The sequence below is a fragment of the Meleagris gallopavo genome, chromosome 1, assembly GCF_905368555.1.
Source record: "Meleagris gallopavo chromosome 1, MGAL_WU_HG_1.1, whole genome shotgun sequence".
Lineage (NCBI taxonomy): Eukaryota > Metazoa > Chordata > Aves > Galliformes > Phasianidae > Meleagris > Meleagris gallopavo.
The window spans coordinates 94450219-94462430 of record NC_139404.1 but is presented as its reverse complement, the minus strand read 5'-3'; the positions used below and the strand labels follow the sequence as shown (position 1 = coordinate 94462430).

The following is a 12212-nucleotide window of genomic DNA, read 5'->3' as shown; positions in this document are numbered from 1 at the left end:
TTTGCTATGTTTCATGCCTAAAGAAGACTTTGCTATCTCACCATTGCCTTTAGCCCATAGGCAAGGAATCTCCACTACTTTCCTTAACCCCACTCTCTCTCCAACACAACTCTAAGTCACACCGCTTCTACAGCTCCTGAGATTGCAAATCCTTGGGCCAGAGGAAAAGATCAGTATTGCCATGCCCAGCCCCGAGACAAATTCAGAAAGGACAGAAATCTTATTAGTTTTCTGTCTAATGGTCCATGCATTGCTGCATGCCAGCTAAATGGGAAGAAGATGCTGGGCAATGCAAAGGTGGGCCTTACATTGTGTGGCAGGGAATGAATTTCAGATCTCCTCTTCGATCTGGAATTACTTGAAAGGGAAAGTTAAGAAAATACAGGACTTGAACCTTTCTGAACTCAAGTCCTTTGAGTTCGGCCATTTCCATGAGGAGAACGGACAGCAGAAGCATGGGGACCATACGCTACACTCAGAGAAATCTTCTTCTGTAAACCCTGATGATCACTCTTGATTATGCTTTATGAAAGGGATTTACTTAGTCCATGTGGTATCAACAAATTATGAAAATTAAATATATTGCTGGCAAGATACTCACAGAGTGTGATAGGCTCCATGTAAGAAGGTACAGAGAATCTGAGGCAACACCTGAAATCTCACTTTCATTATTCCTATGTAATTGAAATTCCAAATAAAATGCATTTTAAAAGTTTAGCAAGATATGTTAAAAAAAAAAAAAGTTTCTTTTGTCATCTAAACATTAATTTGAAACTGCAGATAAATCCTTTAAAGAGCATCATGCCTCTTCCCACCACCCTTGACATTGATTCTTTGCTTTTATGAAATCCATTACAACATATTTTTAATAATCTCCTCAGTTCTGGAACACAAATTAAAGTCTGAAGGGATCTGTTAAAGACCTAGCAGAAGAACTCAGTCTTACAGACTGAATGTTTTCAGCCTGGAAAATCTCCCAGGTGATAAGTCTCCCAGACAATTCCAATCTTTTACCAATAAACTGTTACCATACATTAGCATGTGAAGTACAGTAAAATAGAGCATGTATTTTAAGCTTTGTTTCTAAGTATTACTGTGGAAAAAGAAAGGTCAAAGATCCTAAAAATCTTCGGACCAGAAACGTACAACAGATATGGTAAAGAAAATTAAGGTTTTATGACTCAAACTGACAAATTCTGATGGAAAACAAAGTAATGTTTACATGCACAGGTATACAATGAAAAACACACATCTCACATTAGCACATTCTGGAGTTTTGGCTACCCAGACTGCAGAGTAAACCAAAGCTTTGCAGCAGTTCTTATTCATGCCAGGAACATTCCTGGTAGAAAAATTCAGCTGAAGCAAAAAAGATTTCTTCCTGTCAGTATACCTAACATACCAAAAATTCTGATTAGCTGGCTAAGATTTTTGACAGGTCTCCCGTTTCTAGCACAGATCCTCGCTCACTTCATTTCTGTCAGATGCATAATCAGATGCTCACACATGTATCACACTCTCTGTAACTGCAACAGACACTGGCTATAAACATATTTTAGAAGTTATGGATGTGCCTGCCACAACCGGTGTGACCTTTCCTAATAGAGAAACTGCTGCATAATCACTCTCAGGTGGGCAAGAAAATAAAACATCATGAATCACCAAATTCAGTCACATCAGCAGGAATTTCAAGATGTGGGCCAAATAACTAAATTGCTAACTCCTAAATCTTAAGAGATCACAGCTTAAATATTCCTGAGCTGGACTGAAGCTGTCAATTGGAATTTTATAGATGGGAACAAGCAATTTCCTAGTAGTAAACCACGACAGTCAAACTAACTCATCACTGATGAATTCTTAGGAAAAAAGACAGAAAAAATAGCTGAGTTCACAGAATAGTGACTTAATCACCTGTATTTTAGCATATTAAGCATGTTAAGCACTTCTCTCAGTCTTAGGCTACTAGATGAATGACTACTATACAGCCTTGTGCCAGTGTAATTTTAAAAGGCTGAGTGATTCACGAGAAACGTTTTTGTCTGACTTTCACGAAAGTTTCTACTTCATTTCGCATTGCAAATAACTGAAATAAAATGGTGTTCCTTCTCTAATAAGTCCTATGCTGCCAGAAACAAGAGATCAAACAACAATATCATACTTTCTCAAATGGAAACAGAAATGAAGGCCATTAGTGAGATATTAGAAAAAGTTGTGCATGTGCTGGCTTGTGCTATTGTGCTGTACTGCCACTTCTAGAAAGCAGTGCTGCTTTTCTAGCCCTACAGAAAAGGCAAACTAAACTTGATGAAAGATATTTTAAGAAAGGGACTCAAGATAATTTTTATTCATTTACTGTAGCTCATTTTTAAAAATAATTTCTTTTAATTATTAGCTTGCCTTTCCTTCCACTCCTTTCCCTAACCCCATCCCCTCCCCAAGCTCCTCCTCCCAAAAGGTATGGAAACCTGGATCCACACAGATGGGTTCTTTGCAGCACTAATGCTACAACCAGTGAAAAGAAAGCAGCAGGTTCATACAGCTAGAATAAAAATGTACTTACATTTTGAGATTGTGATTCACCATATAGTCAGATGAACTAATCAGTATTAATCAAGTTCACAATATGCCTCAGAGGCACGTTTCTTACACACATTAAACTGATTCAGAGTTACTCTCCTCTAGTTCTTTTCCTGTTAGTGAGAAGGAAGTAAATTTAAATCCTCACTCATATCTTTGCCAACTCATAACACAAGCCACTTTCCAGTCATTTCCTGAAAAAAGATGTATGTTTAATTTGCTCTGGTCTACTAGATCTCTACTACGTATTAACAGACAGAAATTAAATTTAAGTACCACAAAAAGTGTGCTTTATAAAGTACAAAATATCCTTAAACTTTTAAACTGGAGAAAAGTAACAGCTACACATGTTTTTCTAGAAAAATGAGTATGCACTAGCAAAATCATCTGAGTTCACAGTATAACACTATCTTGCATAGCAAGCACTGAATTTGAAACCTTGAACTATATGCTCATAATTAATAAATTAATGCTTAATAAAAATAGAGCTTCTTTGGCATAAACGTGCAGCAATTGAAGTAAATGTGTAACAGTTGAAATAACACTACTTTTCCCTCTTAGGCTGAAGTGATGATACTATGAGGAACTGTTTCACAGTTCCCCAAGGTGTCTTCTAGTTCCAGAAGACACTGCTCATGCAAAGCATTCAAACTGATCAGGCTGTGAACTGAAGTGCCAGCAGTTGATAAATCAACATCTCATTTTCATAAATTGAACACTATCTCTCCCAGCATTTAAAGTTCATCTCTGAAATTGCTACTGACGAGAAAAGAAAGTTAAATTTAAATCAGGAAGAAAGAACATGCCAACATATGCTGCTTTGCTCTGCAGTGGCCTTAAAAACATAGACATCAGGATCCACTCTATTGGACATTTTGGAAGACAGTAACTTCAGCAGAACACAGGGACAAGGTTTACCCTTAGGAATGTCTAGAAAAGCACTGCATCCTTTTTCCAATAAAATCAGCTTTAAAATATTCTCACAGATAAAACACAATTAAATACAAAATAACATACAACTGACAAGCTGCTAACATGCTTCAAAGCAATAGATGCTGCTGTATCACTACAGGCAAGGAAGACCAAAGCAAATAAAAACACAGTGCACAAATAGAAATTACAGCAGGAAATAAACTCTGTTTTTTAAGTGGGTAAATTCGGCATTGAGAAAATCAAAATTTCTCTGCCAAAAACTTTCCCTGTTAAAATATTCAAACTCGAGACTTCAAAAATTGATATTTATGAAACTCCATTTTTAGCAATTTGCTGCACTAATTTTAAATAGTCTTGCTCATATTTACATGCAAATTAAGTCAACAACATAATCACATTCCTTAAGCAGTTTATTTACTCTGTACTTGGCAAACCATGCTTCAGGTTTTCCCTTTTACGGGATATATCGTATAGAAAATACGTCTTCTCTGAATGTCAGGAATAACCTGAATTGTACAGCATGTACAACACAGCAGATTCAGAATACAGTCTTAGAAAAAAGGAAGTTACAGAGCAGTGCAGGAATGACACAATATAGTTTTACTGTTCTTCCATATAGTGCAACCTGTCAGTCTAATCGTAAGTCTAAAACACTAAATTCACACATGAAAGTTACTCTGACCTGCTGGGCAAACACTCAGGCAATTTATTTTAATGGATCGCTGTCTCCATTCAAACATAAATCAAACACAGTGCTACAGTGATAGAATATGTAAGAAACTTTTGGTGCTAGACCTATCCTTCAAGTCATGAAACCTGCAATAAATGCATCCTTTATTAAAAATAGTCACCATCAACGTTTTTTGTTTTCTTCTTGTTGTTCTAACATAGACATAACGAAGACACTTACTAACTGGTAAATAAGCAGCTTTATTGACAAGTCAGAGATTAACCTCTCCACTCCTGACCTTTTTTCTATCTCATCTCCTCCCTCAGTTGTCTCTGGGATACCTCCTAGCTGGCTTGCCATTGGCTTAACAGGATCCAAACTGATTTCTTTGTCTTCCCACTCAAGCACTGCATCACCAGCATTCTCCCTGTCATTCAAGCCTTTTATAAAAACATCATTTTTGTTTCACCTTTTCCTAGCATTCCTAATCCAGATCATATAAATTTTTCTGCTGCTTCTTCTACACATTAAAGATAATTTTCATCCTTTTTGCCTGCACAGCTAAATGCTCACTTAAGCTTTTGGTTCTCATTTTGATTCATATATTCTCAAGCTCCATTACATTATATCAGCCATTCTCTTTCAACCCATTCTAAATGCAGTTTCTAGTTTTATCTTCATTTAGGTTTGACCAGAATGGGTAAAAATCCCAAAAACATAAAACAGCCTAAAGATCCAAGATCCTTGAATCCATTTAGGATTCAAAGTAGATATGGGTCATTTTTGTAAGCAGTAATGCAGCTAAAAATGCAGATTATTTTTTGACACATGAACATCTACAAAAGCTTTTGTGACAACAGCAATTCTGAGCCTAAGTATCTTGGAAATTAGACAATTTTACACATTCATTCACTCTTGTTATCCTTCTACAACCCTTGTGTGTTTCATGCACCAACGTCTTCAGATCATTTCTCAACTTTGTCCTTTTTTGTCTGCTCTTTGCTCTTGGCATTTTAAATTCAGTTTTTCCCCTGTTAATACCATCCTTTACACAGCTTTATCACTTTCTCCCATAAATGTCTAAAAGTTCATTTTACTTCATGCCTTTGCAATAAAATATGCTCAGAGAACTGGTCTTTAACAGTACACCAATTCAAACAAGCAGTTTCCTAATGTCACCTAAGTCTTAAGATGGTCAGTGCTATGCTAATAACAAAGAAAGTAACTGTTTACATAGAGCACATACTTGTACACGTATATAAACAATATATAACCAACTGAAGCTTCTTACAGAAATGTGGTTATAAGATTTTGTGCTTGACTTTGCTTTGAAACAGTCTCCCATTTTTTTCTCCCGGTTTAGACCAGCTTGCTCTCCTCTGTTGTGCATTTTTTCCCTATGTACCTGTATTCCTTTCTATACTTCATACACATGGGTTAAGCTGCAGTGTTTTAATCCATGAGATATAATGAAGAAAAAATGAAAAAGAGGAAAATAAAAGCACTCATCACAGGTCATCAAGCATTTTAATACAGCTTTTTATTTGCATCAAAATAAATAAATCAACAACATTATTCAAAGTTTAACATATAGCCACTTTTGGTAAGCCAAAATTCCTTCCTGTCCTCAGAAAAAGACTGCTCCAGTTAGTAGAGATCTATATAACATTAGATGTACTTTACCTTGAAAAGGAAGGCAACTATTTCAGTCTACAGCTGTCTCTGTTCGTATGTGAAAGGAGAAATCCAAAACTGTGACAGTTACTGAAATTCTTACTTCAGAAAACTACCTTATGGTTTTCAGCAATTTACTTGGAAGCACTGGCCTCACAAACATAAGGAAGAGATAGAGATAGTTTGGGGAAAGTTAAGAAGATACTAAATACAGTTTGTATTTCCTTTCTTATTTTTTTTTCTTTTTTTTTTTTTCAGGTATAAAGTAATACTGCAGAAATCTTGAAACTTCTGTACTACGCTACATGTTCAGTTTTGATATTGACTGATTAAGGGAAGGAGAGTGGAAAGTGAAGGAGTGATGTGTCTGTGTCTGTGACAGCAGCAGGACAAGTCCCAGTGGGGGGGGAGTGCCGTATCAGGCAACTATCAAAGAAGCAGCACTATGGTACTGCAGCCTAGGCTTTCACTAAGTGCAACATGTACCTGCTAGCAGCCATGACTCAGGTGGTCTTCATCACCTGGCTTTGCTGGGAATCATGCAGAAGCCTCAGCTGAGGTTTAACCATATGGGTGTGGAAGTGCAAGAGCACATACATCTGCATGCAGAGAAGCTGAGTCTGGATGTGGCTCAGCCACTGCAGTGTATGGAGCAGGGGAGCCAGGAGCAGGGTGGGGCAGCCAAGGGAGCCCTGCTCTTTGCCACCTTGCAACACTGGCAGCGCTGGGCTTTTGCTGGAGTCCCTCTCATGCTGTTTGGCATCTGTTGGCATGTCAGGAAAGGGAGACACAATCCAGAGAGAATCAGCAAGATTTGGGCCTTGGCTGGGCTTCTCGTCCTGCTATTTCAGCTCTGGTGGTTCCTCAGGGAAAGGAAGCATATGTGTGATAGCAGCAGCAAACAGGAAAGCTCCCCAAACAAGCAAGGAGACACAGACAGGGAGGTAGAGGAAGTCAATGACCCAGATGAGAAATGAGACCTGGGCAGAGTTTGAGTTGACAGCATCCAGTTGCCAGCTCTGGACATGGCCGATAACAGCCATCTGATGGAAGAGCTGGTGGATGACCTTCTTGTGCCTGCCTAGGATGCTCCTGCCATAGCTTCAAGCCCTGGCTGCAGCCAGCCACCAGAGTGATCTGCATCTACGAAGGATGGAGTGCCCATGAAGACAATTTCTGCTACAACCTGATAGTGCCCCTAAGGCCTCCTACTAGGCACGCCTTCCACATGGAGCTGGGAGATGTGGAAGAGATATCAGCAAGGACTTCCTGCCAGTGCATGGAGAAAACCACCCGCTGGTTCCATAACCAAATAAAAGCAGCTTGGAAACATCTTGATTGCTGCCTGAAGGTACTGCCCTCTCAAGGATCCTGCAAGATCAAGCTGGTCACCTCCTCCTTGCACACCTTTTCTGTTGAGATGATGCTTGGGGTGCAGCTCGATGACTCAGAAACCTTCCTGAACACCGTGTAGGCTGATGCCAGCTTCACCAGCAGCACAACACAGTCAGAAAGATGTGCTGTGGCACAGAGACAGTTTGTCAGGCAGATAGATAGGCATATCTGGCACCACAGCTTCCTCCTCAACTGTCTGCAGACCTGCACCCATCTGCTGGTTGGCACAAACCTTTTCTCTTAGGTCTTTAAGACATCCATGATTTGCCACCTGATGACCACATACCAGCAAGCATGGCACAAGAGGTATTGCCCTTGTGGTTAGATGAACTCTGGTGGCACCTCTGCTGCTGCCTGGAGAATAAATACCTCAAATGCTTCCTCTTAGGTTACAACAGGGTGCCTGAGGACATGGTCTTCTTGTCAGCCTTCTGAACAGCTGGCTGTTCAACCACTTTAAGCACCTAATTCAAAAGTGAGCCATCCACACCCAGGTACTACTCAGATTAGAGGAGTTGTAAGATCAGCTCACAAGAAAGTTGACCTTGGAAGAAGTGTCCACTGATGTTGGAAGTCTTCTTACATAGATCTGTTTATAGGACTCACAGCTGGTGGTAGATGATAACCTGCTTCCAGAGGGAAGAAGAGTGCAGGATGCAGGAGACAGAAGGCCCTGTGCCACAGCCTGCTGCAAACAGAAGCAACATTCTTCTTGGGATGTTTTTTCCAGTGCAGCAGCCGAAGATAACAGAAGTGTTCACCCTTCCTTCTCCTCCATGGACTGCCATGGTCCAGGTGACTACTTCACATAGGACCAGACATTCTCTTTCACAGCTGTGGCTGCACAGGGATGAAGCAAGAGGCACTGGTGAAGACTTCAGTGTGCTTGCCAAAGGCAGGGTGGAGAACCTGTCCTTCCCAGATACTCCCCGGGCACTGGTGCCCTAGAACTGAGCATATGCAACATGCAGTAGATGCTGCTCAGCAGGCAAGGTCAGGCTGGATGAAGCTCTGAGCATCCTGATCTAGCTATAGATGACCATATTCATTGCAGGGGAGTTGGACTAGATGACCTTTAAGGTCCCTTTCAACTCAAATGATTGTATGATTCTATGACTGCATATTGTCATTCTTCATATAATGGTTTTACACTTTAATTTAGGTCATTTGTTTCTTACAATGAGATGAGAGCCTTCAGTGGGAACAATAAAGCATCTAACAACATATATATTGAAAATATAATGTTTAATAGTTTATACAGAAAGCCTACAAAAAATGTGAAACACCAAGATTTAAAGTCCTGCCATATATAAATATACATTTAATTATCTTCTGATAATCTCTACTTAGGATTCTCCTCCCTCACATATTACAGTAAAATTTTGCTTCCTACACTTTCCAAGAGTAAACAAATAAATTAGAAAATATTAGAGAAAAAATATTTCCTTTTGCTAGCCAGAGACAACGCACACAGAGCAGCTGGTTCACCCTGAGTCGGCAGTAAAATAACAACAGTGATTCATAACTGACTCAAGGAGGAAAACGAACTACCACTTGATCCACAGTCAGTTGATTATGCACTAAGCCAGTGCTTAATGTCACAAGGAATACTGAACTTTCAAGGTGTGGGAGAAGCACCTGGCCCTATGTTGTCCCAGAAGGTCAAGTGGTGAGGGGAAGAGCAGTCAGCAGTTCACAACCCCAGCCAGACTGCTTCCATCTCCAACCCAGGGCACTTTTGAGAAATGTCTCCCTAGGAATGATGTGTCCTAGAGGCTCTGTTAAACAGCAAGTTCTATCTCTGGACTCAAATTAACCCTAAACCACCTCTGACATGAAAATGACAGTAGCAATTTCTACTCTATTCAATGGACGTGGCTGCCTCTTCCCACTTCCCTATGTCCCCAGCTATCAAGATGAAAGCTTGTAACATTGAGTTTCTTTCCTCACTTTAAAAAAGTAAGAAAACAACAATAGCAGAAAAACAAAAACACAATCCATTTAGCATTCTCTTCAGTTCTGGTAACTTTGTAATTTATGTAGGTACCCAAAATGTTGACCATTTTCTGTTTACTGGGTTTTTTTCATCCACTCTATGATTTAGGCTCAGAAACAGTAACAAGAATAGGCAGCCAGGACTACAGAAGAGGAAACAAGGAAATGCCTCTGCTGGCGGCAGCTCACACTTGCACCAAATGTAAGGGGACTATACAAACACGGAATTAATCCATTAGCAGATAACAACTAAATTAGAGATAATAAATAATAAATCTCTACTTTCTGGATGGATAGACGAATGTATCATATGTGAAAGAGAACAGCCCAACAAAATAAAACCTCAAAGTGAAAATACTCAAGTCTTCACAAGTAGACTTTAAGTGTAACAATTACTATAGGCGAACTGCACCCTTCCTTCCACAGTTAATAATACACATTATTTCACTTATAAATTTCACTACAGAGCTACAAAATATTTAATTATTCTAATCAAAGCATTGGAGTCTTATTTAGTAAACCCTGTTATGCCTTCTTTGCTGTTAGGATGCTTTTGTTAAATATTAAATGTGATAGCAAAATGTATATGCTGTCTATTCTATAGAAAGAACCCTATGTAAGAACCTACATAAATACATACTATAAAATTCTTGGAATTTTCTTTAAAAGAGGTGCTAAAATGTCTCCCTTTAATTCATTAGCTTTCATTCAATTTGATTGCTGCTATAAAATGCTATTTCTTTTTTACGACACCATGACCAGGTTTTTTTGGCTTACCATAAAGGAGCTGAGTATCAATCATTTGTATTATTCTATCATGATCAGTGCTCAGAAGGGAATGCTCAAGTAATTTTATTAAATCACGCATTACCTACAGCCTGCAGTTTAAGAAAAACAAACCACTGAATCCAAAGCTCTAGTTATCAAAGAAATATGAATTGCCCTTTTCAATATGTATTATTAAGTATCCCGTATAAAAAGCCTCTAGTACTGAAGCCAAAAATGACTCACATGAGATATGCAAAGGGATGAAGCACTACAAAATTTCTGGCAGAAGTGATAATTCAGCACATTTTCAATGAGGGAATAAAAATGGCCAGCACACATATTAATCATTTGATATCATCTGCTATATAACAGTGTGTACTCCTCTCCCTTTAATTGTTGCTAGCTGAAATGTCATTTAAGCCCAGTAGAGACTTGAGGATTAATCTCGTAACAACGTACAACCAGAACTGCTTTGCCAGATGCGAGTATATCACAGACTTGGCCATTAGTCTCAAGACTCCACTTGAGCTAAAAGATATAATCAAGAGAAACAGACAGTAAAGGATATTGAAGTGACTCACACTGCAAGAAGCATTTCCTTGCTTCTTATTGAAGGAGCGCTTTTGACCAACAAGCAGTGTTTACCTTATGTCATGGCAGGAAACGTTTTTCCATGAGAGAGGGCACACTATCACTCTTGACAATCTGTTGATAAAGATGGTTCCGCATGCTGGACTTCAGACTTTCTTACACCTCTCCAGAAGTTTGCTTTCTCCCCATATGCTTCAGTGAACATAGTGCTCACAACTGCTGTTGGATATCCAGCCCTGGATATCGCTCATTTACTTTATATCATATCATAATGAATAGCGCTATAAAACGCTGCCAGCAACAATGCTAGCTTATTTCCACTGGGTCCTATACTTTGGCTGGAAGTCTGTGGGAGTAATTACTCAGGCTTTTCTGTGCATTCCTTGAATGTATATTTCTGTTAAATTTAATTACCTTCTAACTATCAGAGCAAAAATGGAGAAACCCATACTCCATACTCAAAACATATGTTACTAAAGAGACAGAAGGGGTTAAAACTAGAATGTGTTAGGCTATATGTCTAGACAAGTCAAAACAAGATAATTAAATACATTTATCCTCTTTCATGCAAAGAGATAGTGTGCTAACAAATTTATGATAATGCAAGAAACTCCTGAGCAGAGCAAAATGGTTTATTAGTTGCATATTTAAAAGTCTGGAAAAGGATGGAGGAAACAAGCTAACTTCAACCCTTGGAGACATAGAAAGAAATTTCTACATTTAAAAGAATATGTTTGCTCGGGAATAAGGGTTGGGAAAGAGCCAGTCATGTTGGAAGTGGAGAGAAGCTGTCTAAAGTCATATTACAGAACACTCTTTCCAAAAAGCATCTTACGGGAAAGCCACGACAATACTCAGCTTGTGTGATATTTTGTTTGGCGTTACAGGAAGACTTACAACAGTCTTTCCAAGTTTATCATGGATTATGCGTGTTCATACTGTCTTCCTGAACCACTTCAGATCAATTCCTACTTCCCATGCCAATTGGCTCAGAGTAGCTCAAATTCATACTGCTTTATGTGAGCTCTGCTCAGAACTGTCTGGTCACATTCACACTATATGGAATTCAGAAGAATCTGTGGCTTGGTACCAATACCAAATACTCACCCATGGTCATCTCTATTACACTTGCATATGACGTACCTGTAACTATTTCACCACCACTGGATTTTGTCTAGACACACCTGATCCACATCACATGGTGGCCATGGAGTAAGGATGGTTATGCCCAGCAAGATCAGGCAAAATCCCTGATGTGTAGAGAGAAGTAGTGAGAAAATGGGATGGCAGAATCCAGCTCTTACAAGAGATGATTATTATCATCATTTAAAATGTTATGAGATCACAGCAATTGACTCTAGGAAAAAGAGCTTTAAAAACTCCCTTGAAAAAGTGAGCCAATTAGGGTTGAAGTTGTCAACACTAAATTATTTGCAGACAGCCACCTTCTATCAGGAATCAATCATTCTTTCCTACCTGCTCTCCCACTTGGGTTTAGCACAGAAAAAGAAATAAGACTCAAAGGAACTGAGTCATAAAGGTCTGGATCTCCCTGTCCCCACAGAAAGTAAAGCCCCATTTACAACTGTTGGAGACATCCTTGTTTTTC

General features: G+C 39.1%; 1 protein-coding gene and 1 pseudogene across 4 annotated transcripts in view; one reads left to right on the top strand and one right to left on the bottom strand.

Annotated features, from left to right (window-relative positions):
• ROBO1 (roundabout guidance receptor 1) overlaps nt 1-12212 on the bottom strand; it is a 693687-nt gene that overhangs the window by 618608 nt on the left and 62867 nt on the right. The gene's annotated exons all lie outside the window — the stretch shown is intronic.
• LOC146545525 (inositol 1,4,5-trisphosphate receptor-interacting protein-like 1) lies at nt 6394-7493 on the top strand (annotated as a pseudogene).